The sequence below is a fragment of the Ovis aries genome, chromosome 9 (assembly GCF_016772045.2).
Source record: "Ovis aries strain OAR_USU_Benz2616 breed Rambouillet chromosome 9, ARS-UI_Ramb_v3.0, whole genome shotgun sequence".
NCBI lineage: Eukaryota > Metazoa > Chordata > Mammalia > Artiodactyla > Bovidae > Ovis > Ovis aries.
This window is the reverse complement of record NC_056062.1, coordinates 95,137,009-95,157,951: the sequence shown is the minus strand read 5'-3', so window position 1 is coordinate 95,157,951 and position 20,943 is coordinate 95,137,009. Positions and strand designations below refer to the sequence as shown.

Below are 20,943 nucleotides of genomic sequence, written 5' to 3'. Positions count from 1 at the left end.
GCAGCCCTGAGGGGTGGTTAAGGGGGGGTTCTTACCTCAAAAGGACCACTGGTGACAGGAGGAACCTTTGAGGCTTTGGAGGGCAAGAGAGGAACGTGGCTAGCATTTCCCCTGTCCACTCAGCCCCAGGGAGCTTACTGGTGTTCCAAGTCTGACTCTCTCCCTCCAAGGCCCCCTTCACCAATGTGCCTTGGAAGCATGAGGTGGATGAAGGGAGGAAGAGGGGAGTTAATCAAGACGTCAGACAACTCAGCCTCCAAAACAGAAACGACCCCCAAAGAGCGAAGTGGGTGGCGTGTCAGTCAGTAGAGACTGGGAAGGTATGCCCCGAGTGGCGAACACCGTTGCTTTTAGTTGTGGCCGGTTTGCTTGTCTGCACCAAGGGACAGAAGGAAGGCTTCCACCTGCCACAGAGAAAGGTATACCTAGCGTACAGAGAATGTTTGACCACCCCTCACCGCCCCAGGTTGCAGGCGTAACAGGTCAGACTGCAGAAATCTTCCTGTCAAGGGTGTATTGACAACAGGCAGACTCATCTGAAAGGCGCCCTGTCCTGGGAAGGGGGAGGGAGGGGAGGGAGGGGCAGAGGGTCGACGAGAAAGGGAAGGAGAGAGGGGCAGGGGCGCACACAGTTTAGGGGGGAGGTGTGTGGTGCGTCTGTGGCAGGCACCGGTGCTCCGTGGGTAGTGTGTGGGGGCGGGGTGCGTGTGGGTATGCATGTGGTGTGTGGGCAGAGACACAGGCAGAGTCACAGCCAGGCAAAGGCCAACGCAGTGTGTGTGTGTGTGTGTGTGTGTGTGTGTGTGTGGTGTGGGCAGAGTGTGTGGTGTGTAGGGGCGGGGTGCGTGTGGGCTGTGTGTGTGTGTGTGTGTGGTGTGCGCGGGGTGTGTGGTGTGTGGGGGCGGGGTGCGTGTGGGCTGGGTGTGTGTGTGTGTGGGTGGGTGTGTATGTGTGTGGTGTGCGTGAGGTGTGTGGTGTGTGGGGGCGGGGTGCGTGTGGGCTGGGTGTGTGTGTGGGGGGGTGGGTGTGTGTGTGTGTGGTGTGCGCGAGGTGTGTGGTGTGTGGGGGCGGGGTGTGTATGGGCTGGGTGTGTGTGTGTGTGTGTGGTGTGCGTGGGGTGTGTGGTGTGTGGGGGCGGGGTGCGTGTGGGCTGGGTGTGTGTGTGTGTGGTGGGGCGGTGTGGTGGAAGGGTGTGGGTGCGGTGTGTGGGGGCGGGGTGCGGTGGGCTGGGTGTGTGTGTGTGTGGTGTGTAGGGGCGGGGTGTGTGGTGTGTAGGGGCGGGGTGCGTGTGGGCTGGGTGTGTGTGTGTGTGTGTGGTGTGGGCGGGGTGTGTGGTGTGTGGGGGCGGGGTGTGTATGGGCTGGGTGTGTGTGTGGTGTGTGGGGGCGGGGTGTGTATGGGCTGGGGGTGTGTGTGTGTGTGTGTGTATGGTGTGGGCGGGGTGTGTGGTGTGTAGGGGCGGGGTGCGTGTGGGCTGGGTGTGTGTGTATGGTGTGGGCGGGGTGTGTGGTGTGGGCGGGGTGTGTGGTGTGTGGGGGCGGGGTGTGTATGGGCTGGGTGTGTGTGTGTGTGGTGTGCGCGGGGTGTGTGGTGTGTGGGGGCGGGGTGTGTATGGGCTGGGTGTGTGTGTGTGTGTGGTGTGCGCGGGGTGTGTGGTGTGTGGGGGCGGGGTGTGTATGGGCTGGGTGTGTGTGTGTGTGTGTGTGTGTGGTGTGCGCGGGGTGTGTGGTGTGTGGGGGTGGGGTGTGTATGGGCTGGGTGTGTGTGTGTGTGTGTGGTGTGGGCGGGGTGTGTGGTGTGTGGGGGCGGGGTGTGGGCTGTGTGTGTGTGTGTGGTGTGTGTAGGGGCGGGGTGAAGGTGTGTGTGTGTGTGTGTGTGAAGGTGGTGTGTAGGGGGGTGCGTGTGTGTGTGTGGGGGGGGCGGGGTAAAGGGCTGTGTGTGTGTGTGTGTGTGGTGTGCGCGGGGTGTGTGGTGTGTGGGGGCGGGGTGCGTGTGGGCTGGGGGTGTGTGTGTGGAGTCGGGTCGGGATGTGTGTGTGTGCGCTGCGTGCAGGTATGCGTGTGGTGTGTAGGGTGTGCCTGTGGGTGGTGCGGGAAGAGACAGAGGCAGAGAGACACAGCCAGGCAAAGGCCAACGCTGTGTGTGTGTGGTCTGCGCGTGGTGTGTGGGGTGTGCAGGGGAGGTGGGGGGCGGGCAGAGACAGATCCAGTCAGGCAAAGGATCACGCGCCTGGCTGGATATCCCGCAGCATTTGCTTGTGTTTTCTGAGCTCATTCAGCACCTCCGCGATCAAGTCCACTCCCACGAAATGTGAGTCTGCCACCTCACCTCAGCCACCAGCCAGCACTATCTTGGGCAGGCAGACAGGGCAGTGTTCCGAGCTGGCGGGGGCGGGGGGCGCGACTTGCCGTCACCAGGCCAGCTCGGGTCCTCGCGTCCTGCCCCTGAACCTGACTGCAGCAAGTGGATCCGCGTGATCTGTCGTCGCTTTGTTTGACATCCTTTGCAGCGGCATGCCGAGGGACAAGGCCAAAAAGAAGGAAGTCAGCTCCCTTGGGTTCAGATAGCTGTTCCAAATCAATCAAGCTTCCAAAAGGAGATTTCCAATCCAAGCCAAAAAGCCCAGGTGGCTACCCACCCCGCCCCGGTGACCTCTGGCCCAAGGCGGCCCTCCCGCACAGCCTCCTTCCACAGCCCCCGGGCATTCAAGAGATCGCCGGCCCGGCCCGCTCCATCCGTGGTCCCCCGCGCCCCCGCAGGACCGTCTGAAAAAGCGACCGACAGGCAGGTGGCGCCCGACAGCCAACCCGCTGTCCAGAGAGCCGGCCGCAGCACAGACGCTCCGAGGGAGACCGGCAGGGACTCGCTGCCAGACGGGGCCCGGCGCAGTTTCTCCGCTCAGTCACCGACGCGGACAGAACAGCACACACCAACACTTCTCGAGAACGTCCCTGGGCGAGGTACGACGGACGGACGGCTCTTTCATCAAGAACAACGTTCAACAGTGGGACAAATAAACAGACCTTCGTGTTAGAAATAAGCACTCATACTGTGGCAATGAAACAAAAAGCAAAAGCGCACACTCGTCACACACATAACCTCAGCCAACAAGCTCCGCGCATCTGAGAAGAAAACGCAAACGTCAGAGAGCGTTGGAACCTGACCCTAAACCTAACCCTAAACCCTAAACCCTAACCCTGACCCTGATCCTGACGCTGACCCAGACCCCGACCCGGACCCTGACCCTAAACCCTGACCCTGACCCTGAGTGTATCCCTAACCCTAACCCTACCAATCACCAACTCCCAGAACTTACTCAAACTCATGTCCTTTGAGTCAGTGATGCCATCCAACCATCTCATCCTCTGTCGTCCCCTTCTCCTCCTGCCTTCAATCTTTCCCAGCATCAAGGTCTTTCCAAATGAGTCAGCTCTTGACATCAGGTGGCCAAAGTATTGGAATTTCAGCTTCAGCATCAGTCCAATGAATATTCAGGACTGATTTCCTTTAGGATGGACTGGTTGGATCTTCTTGCAGTCCAAGGGACCCTCAAGAGTCTTCTCCAACACCACCCTAACCCTGATCCTGACCTTGACCCTAAACATTGAGTAAGTTCTGGGAGTTGGTGATTGGTAGGTTAGGGTTAGGGTCAGGGTTTAGGGTCAGGGTCAGGGTCAGGGTCAGGGTCATGGTCAAGATCAGGGTTAGGGTGGTGCTGGAGAAGACTCTTGAGAGTCCCTTGGACTGCAAGGAGAATTGATGTTCAAAAGCATCAATTATTCGATGTTCAGCTTTCTTTATACTCCAACTCTCACATCCATACATGACTACTGGAAAAACCGAACCTTTGACTAGGACCTTTGTTGGCAAAGTAATGTCTCTGTTTTTTAATATGCTGTCTAGGTTGGTCATAGCTTTTATTCCAAGGATCAAGCATCTTTTAATTTCATGGCTGCAGTCACCATTGGCAGTGATTTTGGAGCCCAATAAAATAAAGTCTGACACTGTTTCCACTGTTTCCACATCTATTTGCCATGAAGTAATGAGACTGAATGCCATGATCTTAGTTTTTTTAATATTGAGTTTTAAGCCAGCTTTTTCACTCTCCTCTTTCACTTTCATCAAGAGGCTGTTTAGTTCTTCTTTGCTTTCTGCCATGAGGGTGGTGTCATCTGAATATTTGAGGTTATTGATTTTTCTCCCAGCAATTTTGATTCCAGCTTGTGCTTCATCCAGCCCGGCATTTTGCATGATGTATCTACATATAAATTAAATAAGCAGAGTGACATTATATAGCCTTGATGTACTCCATTCCCAGTTTGGAACCAGTCCGTTGTTCCATGTCCAGTTCTACCTGTTGCTTCTTGACCTGCATACAGATTTCTCAGGAGGCAGGTCAGGTGGTCTGGTATTTCAATCTCTTGAAGAATTGTCCACAGTTTGTGTGATCCACACAGTCAAAGGCTTTGGGGTAATCAATAAAGCAAAAGTAGATGTTTTTCTGCCACTCTTGCTTTTTCGATGATCCAACTGATGCTGGCAAATTAGAAAGCATTTATTAATGTTTTATATTAGGCTAAACTAAGGTATTATTCTTTCCCTCTCTGGACTCAAAAGGAGCCAAGTGATCATGTTGGATCACATGAATAGTGGGCCAGAGGGATTTCCCTGGTGGTCCAGTAGTTAAGACTCCAAGCTCTCAGTGCAGGGGGCCCAAGTTCTATCCCTGGCCAAGGAATTAAGAGCCCACATGCCAGGCCTAGAGTTTGCATGTAGCAGCTAAGATCTGGTACAGCCAAATAAATAAAAAGAGATATTTTAAAAAATAAAAAGAAGGTGGGCAAGATCCCCACAATGGATACAGAATGTCAACTGAAGAAAAGATCTGCTCTAGCCTAACATCGACATTACGTGCACAGAAAGCATGCCTTGAGCTTCCTTTAGAAGGGGTAGGGTTAAAGAATATATGTTGGAAGCTGGAGTCAGGAGCACGTATAGTAAAACTGGAACAATATACAGAAGGTTAGCAAAGCCTCTGAGCAAGGTTGACAGGCGCATGTGTGAGGTGCCCCACGTTCGTACAATCTGCAGAAGAACATATACATATATGTGGTGGCTCAGTCCAGTGCAGTCGCTCAGCCGTGTCCGACTCTCTGCAACCCCATGGACTGCAGCACGCCAGGCCTCCCTGTCCACCGCTAACTCCTGGAACCTACTCAAACTCACGTCCATTGAGTCAGTGATGCCATCCAATCATCTCATCTCCTGTCGTCCCCTTCTCTTCCCACCTTCAATCTTTCCTGGCATCAGGGTCTTTTCCAGTGAGTCAGTTCTTGGCAACAGGTGGCCAAAGTATTGGAGTTTCAGCTTCAGCATCAGTCCTTCCAATGAATATTCAGGACTGATTTCCTTCAGGGTTGACTGTTTTGAACTCTTTGCAGTCCAAGGGACTCTCAAGAGTCTTCTCCAGAACCACAGTTCAAAAGCATCAATTCTTCAGTGCTCAGCTTTCTTTATAGTCCAACTCTCACATCCATACATGACTACTGCAGAAAACCATAGCTTTGACTAGACAGACCTTTGTTGGCAAAGTAATGTCTCTGCTTTTTAATATGCTGTCTAGGTTGGTCATAGCTTTTCTTCCAAGGAGCAAACGTCTTTTAATTTCATGGCTGCAGTCACCATCTGCATGGTTGCAGTGATTCTGGAGCCCAAGAAAATAAAGTCTGACACTGTGTGGCTCACCTGGTAAAGAATCCGCCTGCAATGTGGGAGACCTGGGTTTGATCCCTGGGTTGGGAAGATTCCCCTGGAGGAGGGCATGTTAATCCACTCCAGTATTCTTGCCTGGAGAATCCCCATGGACAGAGGTGCCTAGCAGGTTACAGGCCATGGCGTCACAAAGAGTCGGTCACAACTGAGCCACTAAGCACACAAGCGCGCACACACACGCACACATATACATATGAAGTAAAGTGTTAGTCGTCTAGTTCTGTCTGACCCTGCGACCTCATGGACTGTAGCCTGCCAGGCTCCTCCGTCCGTGAAATTCTCCAGGCAAGAATACTGGAGTGAGTTGCCATCCTTCTCCAGTGCTCAGGTAGGGGAAATTAGAATCAGACACCTCTAGTCCAAGTGAGCCCCCCTCCCCAACCCTGGGATGTTCATTATCAGAGTGTTCCTCTCCTTTGTAAAGCACTTCTCTGGCCAGGTTGTTTGTGAGCCGTTCAGGTGCCATTGCTCTTCTGATCTTAACATATCTAACGTGCACCCCAAAGATACTGAGCAAGATAGAGGAAATATTTCCTATTTTTGTAAGCTGTATAACAACAAAACACGAAATACACAGACAAATTCTAACAGAAATGGCACAAACAGATTCCAGCATCGATGCGTCCAAGACAAACCGATTCTCCGATAGGGTAAAAAAGATTAAATAATTCCACCTAGGCTACCGACCCCCACGAGAGCTGGCTCCCTGACCTGAGTCCAGGTCTACCTGTATTCCAGGGAACCGGAACAAAACAAAACAAAGCCCAGATCCTCACTTCACCATGCATTACCACACAGCGCCATTAGATGGCAGCAGTGGAAAAGTAACCATGCAATCCAGGCTGCGTTTTGCTCACAGCGGCACCCCACTCCAGTCCTCCTGCCTGGAAAATCCCGTGGGCCGAGGGGCCTGGGGGCCGCAGTCCCTGGGGTCGCAAAGAGCCGGACACGACTGAGCGGCTTCCTTTTCCCTTTTCACTTTCATGCATTGGAGAAGGAAATGGCACCCAACTCCAGTGTTCTTGTCTGGAGAATCCCAGGGACGGGGGAGCCTGGTGGGCTGCCGTCTACGAGGTGGCACAGAGGCGGACACGACTGAAGCGACTTAGCAGCAGCAGCAGCAGCAGCAAGGCAGAGCAGGGCTGCGCTAGGGAAAGGAAGGCGGTTTACACAGTGGAAGGACGAGTAAGTACCGTGAAAGAGCCTTCCAATAGCTTGAAGGTTCGCTCGCCTCCGTTGTTCCCTATCTGATGGCCACTTGGAGAAACTGCCTTTGCTTGTTCAGCAAGTGGGAACGAAGAGCGACAGAACAATGTCCCCTGAAGGACAGGACACCCTCCTTGCTGTATCGCAAGCCTGTTAAAGTAAGGTTCTGAGTTTACTCACTCAGTCGCGTCCGACGCTTTTCGAACCCCTGGACTGTAGCCTGCCAGGCTCTTTAGTGCATGGGGTTCTCCAGGCAAGAGTACTGGAATGGGTCGCCACTGCCTCTTCCAAGGGGTCTTCTCCACCCAGGGATGGAACCCACGCCTCCTGTGTCTCCTGTATTGGCAGGCAGATTCTTTACCACTGCACCACCTGGGAAGCCCGCAGGTTAAGTGATATCGGAGGCATAAAAACATACTTTAACAACTCTGGTCTTGCAGGTCATCATGACTCTGATTTAAGATGAGGCAAGTATTTTAGGCAAATCAAGGGTACATTTGGTGAACGTTTCACCTGAGTAACACTGAACAGGACTTAAATGCGCTCCCTTTGCGTGGAGCCAAGGGCGATGCCCGAGAGAAGAGAGACATTTTCAGAAGTATAGCACTGAAACTAATGAAGCTCAGGCCCCTTTAGAGAAGTAAAACAGCCAGTGTAAGAAAAGAAAAACGGATTTACCTAAGAGCAAAGCTGGTAACTGCGACTTCACTGAGCCGAGTCTTGGTCGGCGTTCAGCTCTAATCACAATCTTCCTGAGCAAGAAAGGAGCGTGCAGACTGAGCCTCCTCAGGAGCAAGGCCGCATCCCTGGTGCAGAGACCCACGGCATCTGTGGCCTTGGGCTGAGCTCTCGGGCACTGGCTGTGCCGGCCGCTTGAATTACCACCTCACCTGATTCTGCCAAGGACACCATCTTATCACCCTCCTTCCACAGTAGAGGAAGCCAAGGCTCACAGACCCAGGGCACCACAGCTAGTAAGCGGGGAGGTGGAGAAATGCCAGGGCCGAGACCAAGACTCTCTCCCCGGCCAGAGCAGGGTGTGGCCGAGCAGGAGAGACAGCGCCACCTTCTGAGGGCTCTGCACTCAGCCCAGGCACCTGTCCCTCTCCACCAGCGCAGGCCCAGGCAGTTCTCACGTGGGCCCGTGCTGTTCAGTGGCGGGGAGAATCAAAAGAGTGGGAGCTGGGGAGACGTGCATCCTACCTGCCGCCAAACCCCCAAGTCTGCCGCTGTGCTCTGCCTCTGTCCGCAGTCGTGAGCAGCTCACGTCTGTGTTTGCTGGGGAGGCAGCCTCTTCTGTGCTACAGCCTCGCCACTTGCAAAACGCTCCCTGCTGTCTGTTCGTTTGTTTGTTTGGGGGAGTGCGTAGTCGTTTGACAATGTCGTGTTAGTTTCTGCCGTGCAGCAACGTGAATCAGCTGTCGGTGCCCATGTCCTCTCTCGGCCCTCCCTCTCACCCACCCCGCGTCTCACCCATCTAAGGCACCGCGGAGCACCAAGCTGAGTCAGGAGAAAAATGCAAATATTAACGCAGATGTGCGGAATCTGCCGTTTGCTTTGTTTTGAGCATCACACCTACTCCCTTCATAAAATCCCTCAAAGGCCTTCAGTTAATGGTTTTGTCAGATATTGATGACTGGAATAGAGTCACCAGAATGGAGGGAATTTTTTTTATCCAGCTTTATTGAGATTTCATTGACATACAACATTGTGTAAATTTAAGGTGTATCCCTGTTGACTTAACACATTTATATGAACCCCCACCCCCTTGGCAACCACAAGCCTGTTCTCTGTGTCTGTGAGTCTATACGTTTTGTAAAAACATTTATTTGGGTAAGAGATCTTATACTTCTTTTTGTCCTTAGAATATATCTCTCTAGGGATGTACAGTCTAAATATGTGTTTCAAAATCATTTGCTATAGTTCTTGAGACTGATATGCCAGAGAACTGATATAAAGTTAGGTTCACTTTTTCCAGTTTATTTTAAAGTTTTCGGACTTGTGTTTTGGTGTGCTTTTCTCTTTGCTTTTAATTAGGTGAACTATTTACATGATTCCAAAGTCAAAGAACAGATTGTTTCATAAAGAAATCTATATCCCTTTCATATCCTCTACTTCCTTGTTCCCTCCATCCCATCTTTAAATTAAGTTTTGGTTTATCCAGCTACAGAAATTATGCATAAGTGTGCATTTACTGTGTCTTCCCCTTTCTTATCTAAACTACAACATTGTGCGAGTCCCATGATGCGTTTTGTTTCTGCTGCTTCAAAATATGCCCCAGCCCCCTGTGCACTGGGGTGTAGAGGGCTTCCTGGTTCCCTGTCACAGGTGCATAATGCGGCGCTGCGTGGCTGCGCCAAGCTTCGTTTGCCTCCCTTTGACAGACATCCGGGTCATGCCTAGCCTTTTGCTGGCCGGTTCTCTCCGTCTCTCTCATTTCGCCCTTCCAAGGATCCCGCTGCTTTGCCTTCTGAGTGTGCTCAGTCTGTCAGTTTGTGTCCAACTCTTTGTGACCCCATGAACTGAATCCCACCAGGTTCCTCTGCCCATGGGATTTCCCAGGCAAGAATCCTCCTCCAGGGGATCTTCCCAACCCAGGGATCAAACCTGTGTCTCTGGTGCCTCCTGCACTGGCAGGTGGATTCTTTACCACTGTGCCACCTGAGAAGCCCCGTGCTTTGGCTTAGTCTTATTTTATAGAAGAGCAAACGATTGCTTAAGCAGTTAAGGATTTGACCAAAGTCACAAGAGTTACGTGGGGAAGAGCAGACCAAGGATTCTCCTGCTTCGTGATTTCTGCTCTTTGCTCAAATCTGTATAATTCATACTGTGGTGTAAATAGCTATTAACACCTTTATTTTAGAGTTGAGGAGGGTGGAGAGGGGAACACGTGCTTTGCGGTAGATTGTGGAGGAAAATTTAGCCTTAAGTTCAAGGCTGGAATGTCAGGTCTCAGCCAGCCCGTGGGAGGAGTATCTGAGCTAACAGCTGGCCTTTCTGGCATTGTCCCCAGTCAAAGGAATGCCAGACATTCACAAGCAGGTGGGTCTATTTTTGGCAGAAGGACCTTCTCAGTGTGCCTGCTGGAATCACATCATGTCCCCTTCTATCACAGCGCACTTTGCTCTCCGGGTAAATCCACTCAAGACGCCCTTTAAAGGATATAAAACAATCCCTTCTCGACTCTTCCCTCACCCAGTACTGCTCCCTGCCTTTGTCTTCTTTCTTACTCTGCAGACCAGTAGGGGGGAAGCTGCGTGTGCTAAACCACACAGAGCAAGCACAGCTCTGATACGTAAACATCATTTTCCAGTCTTCTTATGGGAGAGATTAAGCTGATATTTACAGGAAGCCTTAAGACTTTGACCAGAATCCTTCACTAATTTTCCCTTTTTCCGTCACTCTTTTTTTTAGGGGCGGTGTCAGTTCTGAAGTAACATGAGTCCCTATCACTATGTGATTTTAAAATGAGCATCTCAAGGTAGCACCTCATCTCAGAGTATGTTTAGCGCAATCTCCTCCACACGCTCCCTCCAAAGTAACCATGTTTAGAGTAAAGCATGGACCCCACTGTAAGATCAGAGGCTCAGCAGCGTTTCAGCTTCAAGACACAAATCGTGTTCGTTGCACAGTCCTGACCAGGGCACAGCAGCCACTGCATTTTACAGAGCTTTTGAAAGGGGTTAATCAAAGGCGCTGCCAGTTCTCCTGGGTAGTCAGAACGCACCATCCCCCGCGTCATCTTGTTGATAAAGGCTGCACTGTGCCACAGCCGCACTTCTGAAACCAAATACGCTGGACGCGCCTCACCACTGCCTTGCAGTGGGCTCGGCAGCCAGGGCTGACCCGTGCGGATCTGATCTCCCTGTGGGTCTCACCAGCCTTCCGAGCTAGTCCGGCTCAGGACTCTCCCAGCTCAACTGGGTGGGCCTACTCCAGTAAAAACAGTGCCCCAGAACTCTGACTTCTGTCTTGTCAAGACCCAGACTTTGAGACGTGACTCAATGCCTGAAAGTTCACCCACACAGTGTACGTGAAATTGCTTTCTGCAATGTGCCAGGGACAGGGAAGAGAGTTCTGAGCAAGACACACATACTCCCTGCTGTCTGAGAAAACCGGGGAGAAAGAGGGACACAGAAGCACAATCTATGCCGGTGCTGCAGTGTGGCCTTGAGTAGGTTTTCAGGCTCTTTGTGCCTGTGTGTGTGTGCCTGCCTAGTGTCTCATGTCCCACTCTTGGAGACCACCGTGGACTGAAGCCTGCCAGGCTCCTCTGTCCCTGGGATTCTCTAGGCAAGAACACGAGAGTGGGTTGCCATGTCCTCCCCCAGGGGATCTTCCTGACCCAGGGATTGAACTTGCGTCTCCTGCATCTCGTGAATTTGCAGGTGGATTCTTTACCACTGAACCACCTGGGAAGCCCTTGCCTGTGTGTATTTACTTGTAAAGGAGGATGATGCAAATAGCTACATCACACAGTTGTTATAACACCCAGTATCAGGCACATGGTGGTGCTCCATAGATGTTAGAATTAACTATTACAGGAATTTAAAGCTAAAGGAAGTCTCAGTCTTCTCCCTAAACTTCCTCATGTATATCTTTCTCTTCGAGGGTTTCATTTAATGAACCCCACAAGCCTGTAACATAGATGCTACCCACCTTTGGAGAAGCTGAGGCCACAGAGACAAATGGGCTTCTCCAACTCTTACGCCTCATATGAGCAGAGGTGGAACCCAAACTAACCCACATCAGTTCAGCCCTCAAAATTCCTTATGTTTTAACCCATACCTGGTGTTGCCTCCCCTATAAGAGCCAAAACCAGGATTGAATACACAGAGGAGAGAGAGACTAACCCATGAGGAGGCATCTGGAGAAGCCTGAGAAGGAAACAGAGCACGCCCTGCCTTGCTGACCCTCCCACGGCCCCCACTGCCTTGTTCAAACCTCTTACCAAAGCCAGAAACCCTCTTTCCCCTTCAGCTCCCGCATCCAAGTCACCAACAAGTCCTGTATGTTAGAATCACAAACTTTATGCCGAAACGTCCTTTTTCTCTGTCTGTCTGCTGCTACTACCCTAAACCAAGGCACCACCATCTCATGTCTGTTTAGGTTTCCCTACTGACCCCTGCACCCCTTCCAGCTGACCTAAAACCCATTCTCTGCATAGCAGCAAGAGTAAGCTTAAAGTCCAAAGCAGGTGCTGGCACTCTCCCACTTCACAGTCTCTCAGTACTTATCTTTGTATTTAGAGCTGGGCTTCCCAGGTAGAGCTAGAGGTGAAGAACCCGCCTGCCAATGCAGGAGACGTGAGACATGGGTTTGCTCCCTGGGTTGGGAAGATCCACTGGAGGAGAAAATGGCAACTACTCCAGCGTTCGTGCCTGGAGAATCCCGTGGACGGAGGAGCTGGTAGACTACAGTCCATAGGATCGCAAAGAATTGGATATGACTGAGTCAACTTAGCATATGTATTTAGAATTAAATCTAAATTCCTTTCCCTGATGCTAAGCATAAATATCTGGTGCCTGCTTAGCTTTCCCACCTCTTTTAGTCAGTGTCTTCTCTCCAGTCATTAGGCAGAAGCCATAAATACCACCTTTATTTTATCCAACAGGAAACATTCTTTATCCCAGCTCATGGCTTTGCACTTACTGTTTTCTCTGCCCAGACTGCCGTGGTCTTTCCTTCTGGACTTCTTTCCTCTTATTGTTCTGATCTCAAATATCTCCTCCCTGAGCCTTCCATCTAAAATAGGGCCTCGTTCCTGCCCCTCCCACCCCCACCATCATTTTCTGTTGCTGCACACTATCTAACTCCTTTAAGACATGAATCGCATGCTATGATTTTTGATTACATATTTATTTATTGACTGGATCCCCCATTGAAATGTAAAGCTCCAAGGGGACGGGGATTCGGTCCATATTGCTCCATATCCTGGGTTTCGAGAAGACATTCATGACATATTTATTAAAAGGATGGAGGAGAGGGAATATAAAAAGGAATATCCAACTGAATTTTTTTCAGAAGTGTAATACTTGAGCAGGTAAATGTAGCAGGAAAGGAGGGAGGCAATTCACAGCAGAAGGAATAGCTTGAACACAAATCCCAAGTCAGATGAGTTCAAGATCTGTTTAAAGAAGAACAAGTGTATTAATGTGCCCAGAAAGCAGCTGTATAAGGAAACTAGAATCATCGGCCAGTTTACAAATACTTGTCAAATGCCTGCGATTTCACAGATACCCTGCGCTGGATGTTCCCATTACATACTGCTGCCTGGCAGATCACCCTAAAACCTAGCGGCTTAAGCAATCACAATCATTTATCTTCTTCACAGAACTGCAGTTTGAGCCAGGCTCAGCAGGGGTGGCTCATCTCTGATCCAGGGGAGGCTGGCTTGGGAAACTCAACTAGGGGCTGGGAGATCGATTTCCAGGATGGTCCGCTCACACGGCTAGTGAGCACTGGCTGTCATCTGGGAGCTGAGCTCCCGCTGTGGGCTGGGGCCCTCGCTTCCTCTCCCCGTGCCGTTTCTGCAGATAGCTTGAGTTTCCCCACAGCACAGTGCCTGGACTCCAAGAACAAGTGTCTGAAGGAAAGAAGCAAACGTGCGTGGTATCAGGATGACCTACCTTTGGAAGTAACAGGGCATCCTTTCAGCTCTATTGTTTGAGAGTCACAAAGTTCCATCCAGGCCCAAAGGGACGAGACAGGGAATCCAGCTCTGGAAGGGGTAAGGTTCTGGAAGAGTGCCTGAAACAGGAGCTATCATTGCAGCCATCTTTGTGAAATACAATCTACTGCTCAGGGATACAGCGGTGTGCTTGGAGTTACAATGCCTGCTCTCAGGAAGCTCAAATTATAATGAGGAAGACAAACCCGTGTGGTGTTGTGATGTGTAACTTCAGTGGTGGAGAAAAAACAAAGTGTTAGGCTGAGAACAAGCACTCTATTGTTACACTCAGAATTTAACAGTTCGGGAAGGAGAGGGTGGGGTGAGCTGAGAGGGTAGTATGGACGTGTGCGCACTGCGTGTGTGCACGCGCGCACTGCGTCACTTCGGTCGCGTCCGACTCTTTGTGACCCCACGGAATGTAGCCTGACAGTCTCCTCTGTCCATGGGGGTCTCCAGGACAGAATACTGGAGTGGCTTGCCATGCCCTCCTCCAGGGGCTCTTCCCAACCCAGGGGTTGAACCCACGTGTCTTATGTCTCCTGCATTGGCAAGAGGGCTCTCTACCACTAGTGCCACGTGAGAAGCCCTTATGTGCCCTGCCGAGTGTGAAACAGATAGCTATTGGGGAGCGGCTATGAAACACGGGGAATCCAGCCTGTCCATGGTTCTGTGACGGCCCAGAAGGGTTAGAGGGTGTGGAGGGGGAGGGACAAGAGGGAGGAGACCCAGCACCCTCACGGCTGGTCTGTGTTATTCTTGGCAGAGACCAACACAGCACTGCCAAGCAATGTCCTCCAATTTAAACAGCAACAACAAAAAAGAATTTAACAAATTAAAATGAAAATCAGTTGCTTTCTCAGAGTTTCAACAGGTTAGGAACTCAGGAGTGACGCGGGTGGTTCTGGTTCAGAATCTCACCTGAGGTTTCAGTCACGACATCAGCCTGGACTCTAGTCACTGAAACTCTCCACTGAGGCTGGAGAATCTGCTTCCAAGACTGTTGCTGGCAGGAGGCTTCAGCTTTTTGCTGCGTGGACCCCACCTTACTGCTACATGAGTGGCCTCACAGGATGAGGGCTGGCTTCTCCTAGAGCGAGGCAGCCAAGACAGAGGGCAAGGAGGAAGCCACAGCTCCTTCCGCGACCTAGCCATAGGCCACACCATCACTTCTCTTACACTCTCTTCTTTGAGCCCATGCTCCAGGCCAGAGAATTAGGCTCTACCTCTTCAAGGAGGAAGAATTTGTGAACGTGTTTAAAGCCATCACAGACCTTATCTATCATGGAATGGAAAGAAATTTAGGAAGAAGCGACAACTGGGTCAGACTTATTTAGATAGATCAGTCTGCTGGCGACATACTGGACGGATCAAGAAAGGTAAGACTGAAGGCAGGCAGACGAGAAGAGCCCTGAAATAGCCCAGAGAGGTCAAAGCAACTCTAGCTGAGAGTAACTGGCAGAAGCAATTGAGGGGGAGATGGGTTTTTTAGACTAAGGAAGCAAAATTCTGTTAAGTGAGAAATACAAGCATTCAAAAATTAAATGTCATGTTTTAATTAGTTAATATGAGTGTCCGATTGGAATGATGGTTACCAGTCAAGATGGAAAATCCATGACACAAAGCAGACTGAGGAACAAGAGTCAATTCAACACTCTATTTCGAGTTTAAGCCTCCAGTTTTAGTGAGTGAAGAGTTGTCCTCCAGTTTTAGTGAGTGAAGAGTTGTTTTTTTCCTTTGCCCCTGCAGTGTTCCTTTTTGCCTTACTTTGATAACAGCCTCCTTTTGGCAAGGTGATGCTACCCTTACCTCCACTGCTTGGGCTGAGCTATCCCTCGTGATGCTGGTAAACGTGCTCTCCAAAATAAACAAACACAGCCCCAATCTGTGCTGTGACTACTCCCATCTTTTCCAATTTTATGGTCACACAGTTTAACAACCAACTCGGAAAACTACTAGACTGTTATAGCCAACTGGCTCCAGCATACTGGGACTATGTTTCTGGCTTAGCAATCACATGACCCAGATCTGAGCCATTTATCACTCTGGATGCCTTCTCATCAGGTGACTGCTTCAGAACTAGACATTTCAGCCAATTGGAGTCGATGAGGTGCAGTGAGGCTTTTGCCATGCACCTGAGAAAACCCTTCTATCTTCCCTTGACAACTGTAACTAAGAGATAGCACAACTGCACTATCGCACCATGTGAAGCTGCAGAACGGAGCCAACTCTGTGCAGAACGGAGCTAGAGATGGAAAGCAAATCCAGATGACATTATTTAAGTCGTGAGTCTAGCTATAGCTGAAACTAATTCTATTCATAGACTTTCCAAGTGAGTGAGCCAAGAAATTCTATTTTCTTTTCTCTTCTTTTCTTTCTTTTTTTCTTCTGTAAGCAAGTTTTATTTTGCCTTTCCTTTACGTTCAGATTTTCTCAGCTGATCTACTGTTGACATCCAGACCTTTGGTTTTACAAATCTGAGTCTCAGTAGACAAGCTCAGGATCAACAGAATTTAGTGAGTTTAATCCACAAGAAGGAACAAATTTAACAAGGGCAAGAACCATCTAGGTAATCATAATTTTCTTCAAATTCTATAGAAGAAGAGATATGGGAGTGACTTTAGAGATTATCCAGTCAAACTCCTTCACTTAACAACTACAAAAACTGTGTCCATAAAACGTTCAATACTTTGTCCACGGTTACTTGGCTCTTCAGTCTTTAGAGCCAAGGCTAAAACCCTGATTTCCTATCTCAGATGCAGCCCTTTTCCAAATCATGGCAAATTCTGAATTAGTAAGATCTAACTTAGTTCAGCAAGTATATGTTGTGTTTATATTACGAATCATGAAATGCGTCATATACCACTTTTCATTTTAATGGATAGCACTTTACTGTTTCAAAGCACTGAAATAATCTAACCTTCTTGCCAACACTGTAAAGTAGGTAGGACAATTATTTTAAACATAAGAAAACCTAGGCCAGGACTACTGGAATGACTTTTCCAAGGTCAAATAGCCAGTGAATACTAAAGCCAGTGATATTAATAGAATCCAGGACACTTGATTCCTTCCTCCAGTGACTTCCTTCTGCCTCTCATTCAACTTAAGGACATTCCATTGCAGCTGGGTAAGGTGTAAATTAGACAACACGGCTTTCTTGGATTGGGGATGGCTTCTCAAGATCTCCATAAACATACGTTTGCGATGTTCATGCTGCGCTGGCTCTATAATTCTCCAGGCTGCTGGGACTCAGTCTGCTCGGCAATCAAGGCGTCAGCACAGATGGTTACAGAGCAAATGCATCCGTTTCCAGGGCCACTGCAACAAATAGTACATAACAAATATGCAACAAATAAGCAAACGGAAATTCATTCTGTCACAATGCTGGAGGCCTGAAGTCCACAGTCAGGATGGTACTCCCTACAAGGACACCAGGGGAGAGTCCAGCCCACGCCTCCTCCAGCGTCCAGTGGCTGCTGGCATTCTTGGCTATGGCCACACCGCCCCAGTCTCCTCCCCCGTCTTCGTATAGACTTCTCTTCATTGTGTCTCTCCTCTGTATGTCTCTTATAAGGATTCTTGGCATTGGATTTAGGGTCCACTCAGACAATCCAGAATGATCTTCTCATCTCAGTGTCTTTTACCTTAGTTACATCTACAAAGACCCTTTTTCCAAATAAGGCAACATGCCCAGGTTCTGAGGATTAAGACACGGATGTATTTGGTGGGGGGGAGGGGGACTACTATTCAGCCCACTATGGTAGGCAAAGGAAAAGGATTTTTATTGATTTATTTTAGGAGAGAGTTATGTATCCAAAGGCCAGACACTTTACAAGTGGAATGAATCAAATATTTGCTTGTACCTCCAGTGATGACAAAACACTCTTTTCTAAAGAACAGTGGCCTTCAACTCATTTTGAAGTAGATCCAAGTAGCCCGTAACACAGTCTCTGAAATGATTCTCTGCCAACAGCTTTGTCGGCTCGCTGTGGGCCGTGGGCTAGAGGGTGAAGACGTGTCCAGCAAGTAGCGACTGGCCTACATGCTTGAGCATGTGGCCTGTTTATGTGATACCCTCTGCCAGAGTTAGCTTCATGCCAACAGGCAAACTTGAAAAGCCACTGTTGAAACAAGAGCTCCTGTTTATATCCGACCAGCGTAACAAGCTCTCTGTATCGTTCACTCTGTTGGAGAATCAGCCGCTAGCCATTTGTGCCCCTCCCATCGCCCTTTAATAAAGATTGACGTGTTTGTTTCCAACTGCAGAGCTGTATCTGTGAAGTGTCATAAACTACAGAACTCACATACAAGGTACAGTCTTTCAGAGACTAGTAATAGCTCTCTGTGTCCTCTTTCTTCCATGGGAAAGATACCTTCTTGTCCGCACTCTCAGAAAGAGGAAAAGAAGTGAAACAACACTTAGGAAGCCTGGTGGGTATATTCAGTTCACCCCCAGATCCTCGCTCCATCCTTCTCACTCTGTTCCCTGGATCGCATCCTGTGACCTTAACAGACTCTCTTACCCGTGGCGTCATTGCCAGCGGTCACCAAGAACTGGCCCATCTCTGTGAAGGTCTCAGCACCCCTCCGGTAGCTCCCTTGACACAACATTCTGTCTCCAGGCCCCAGGAAACTTGCCTTTAACCAAACCTTCAGGCCTGAAGCTGGTTTCCCCAGAGTATTGCACTCTTTTTTTTTTTTGAAGCATAATTGATTTGTGATGTTGTATTAGTTTCAAGCGTGCAGCTATGTGATAGAATTGTATATACATATATAAAACTGAATATATATATATATATTTGTTGTTTTACAGATTCTTTTCCATTATAGATTATTACAAGATATTGAATATAGTCCCCCATGCTATACAGTAGTCCACGTTGTTTATCTGTTTTGTATATGGAAGTGTAGCTATTAATGCCAAACTCCTAATTTATATCCCACCTTTTCCCCTTTGGCAACCAAAAGTTTGCAGTTTGTTTTCTAAATGTGTGTCTTTCTCTGCTTTGTAAATACTTTGGTTTGTATCATGTTTTAAATTCCACATATGAATGATGTCATAAGATATTTGTTCTCCTTAGTATGACAATCTCTAGGTTCATCCATGTCGCTGCAAATGGCATCATTATATTCTTTTTAAAGCTGAGTAATAGTCCTTTGTGTGTGTACACACACACACACACACACACACACACACATGCATATACACACCATGTCTTCTCTACCCATTCATCGGCTGATGGACATCTAGTTTGCTTTCATGTCTTGGCTATTGTAAATAGGGTATTGCGCTGTCTTTTGTGATTTTCCTACACCTTGCCTATACATTTTTAAAACGGTCCTGCTGCTGCACTTTCCTCAAATGTTCATACTTTGAATGGGCCATCTGTTTCCTACAGGAACTCAGGCTGAGGAAACCCAACCCTTTCAAGGTTTTCTTCTAAACATCCCTATATTTCAGTGATTACAACAGTCCTACGGGGTAGGCACTCTTAATCCCATGTTATTGATGAGGAAACTGAAGCTTGTTGAGACAACATAACTTGTCCTTGGAGACAAGCTAGCAAGTAAGGATTCACACCCAGATGAGTCTAACTGTAAAGCCCATGGGTTTTTAGCCATTTCTCCTCAACACTGAAGAAATCTTTTTTATTATTGAATCATACTTGACACATGACATCATATTAGTTTCAGGTGTGCAATGCAGTGATCTGATCGTTCTACACATTACAAAATGGTCATCACGGTGACTGGTTGCCATCTGTCACCATACAGCGTCATGAGAATATTACTGAGTGTATTCTCTACAGTATACAATACATCCCATGACTTATTTATTTTATAGCTGGAAGAAATGTCTTTAAAGGGTGCCTGGAGAAACAAGGAGTTTCAAGGCACAAAAATGCCAGAATGGCCTCAATGTTTCATTCACAATTAAACTTTATAAAGTCATTCTGAGGCCCCATTTCTTCTTAATATTGTATAAGGAAAAAAAAACCTACTTAGCAGTCACAATAATTGGAATATAATTTACATTTCACTGTATTATCCTAAAAGAAGGCCAGGAGTAAATTACATTTATAATGTAGAGCCAAGCTTCTTAAAAGTCTCTTTCCTTCCTGCATTTTTCTTTCTATGTATTTCAGATGCAGCTATCCACAAAATCTTTTTCCAACCCACCCCCAAGCCCCCAAGATCTCTCCCAACAGGCTATCTGCCTCCATCCTTTCTGTATTCTTTTACCCTTTCTGTATTTTCCCCTTTCTGCCAATAACTCTGCCTTTTCCAATAAAAATCCCTCTTGTCTCTTCCAGGCTTTTCCAGATTTCCCTTTGGCTGCTTGTTCCAGTTAACACAACTAAAGGGCTAGATTGATTCACCAGAGCAGTACAAGCATCTTCTGGGGAGAGGGAGAGTTATGTAAATATTTCAACAATATTTTGTTTTCTCTACAACAATATTTTTTCTCTACAAATTATAGATTTACTCAGTTTACAAGGCAAAAAGATTTTGGTATCACATATAAAATCTACACTAAGTATAAACTATAAGTACCTGGAGCAAGAGAAATGAGAGAGGGTAAAGGGAATATTTAATTCACATCTTATTCATTCCATCAGCTTCCCAGTGGGCTGCACAAAGTCCAGATATTTATCTCAATTCAATTGTGTGAAACTCCAGACATATTTTATTTGAGAAACAGCAGTCTGACTACATTTTTTAACCCATCATCAGTTGTGTTTGCACCTAAAATTATAATGACATTTATTTTTTGACAATGATATTTATTTCCCTATCAGTCGATTACCATCTGTTTGTCTAAGTCTCATCTCTAACCAGGTAACCACATAGTCATCCTAACAGCACCCCTAAAACAACCTCTGAGCCTCCTAGAGAGTGATTATAAAATCCACTGCTTTTCAGTTTTCCTTAATCACCTCAATTGACAAAAATTCAGGAAAAGATAAAGTCGAGATGATCTATTTGCAGTAGGCATTTTATTGCTTGTTTTGTTTTTTAAATAGCATTAATTGGTTGAAAGTAGTTCATCTGGAAGTATTTTCTTTGGCAAGACAAAATGAAAAATATGTTGATTAGCTCTGGGACATAAAAGACAGACCCTTACAGGAACATTGGACAATAAACCAACTCATCCTGAATCTACCCTCAGTTCGTAGGATGACAAGGATCTTCATTTTTCTGGCCCCAAGAAAGGCATCAACCAAAGCTGGAAAGCAGTCAGTTTGTCCTTTCTCTGGGGTCCTGTAGTGTAGAGGGTAGAGAAGACTAGAATA

The 20,943-nt window shown here is 48.2% G+C and overlaps 1 long non-coding RNA gene and 1 other non-coding gene across 2 annotated transcripts; one reads left to right on the top strand and one right to left on the bottom strand.

The window, feature by feature from the left end:
• Positions 1 to 4,973: 4,973 nt before the first annotated feature.
• On the top strand, positions 4,974 to 5,080 carry LOC114116528 (U6 spliceosomal RNA). Its single transcript, XR_003590429.1, has one exon. It is a non-coding gene; the product is annotated as a U6 spliceosomal RNA (small nuclear RNA).
• Positions 5,081 to 12,818: 7,738 nt separating this feature from the next.
• Positions 12,819 to 13,769, bottom strand: LOC114116477 (uncharacterized). Its single transcript, XR_003590391.2, has 2 exons — positions 13,608 to 13,769; positions 12,819 to 13,105 (listed from the first exon to the last, which is right to left on the bottom strand). It is a non-coding gene; the product is annotated as an uncharacterized LOC114116477 (long non-coding RNA).
• Between the last annotated feature and the right edge of the window lie 7,174 nt (positions 13,770 to 20,943).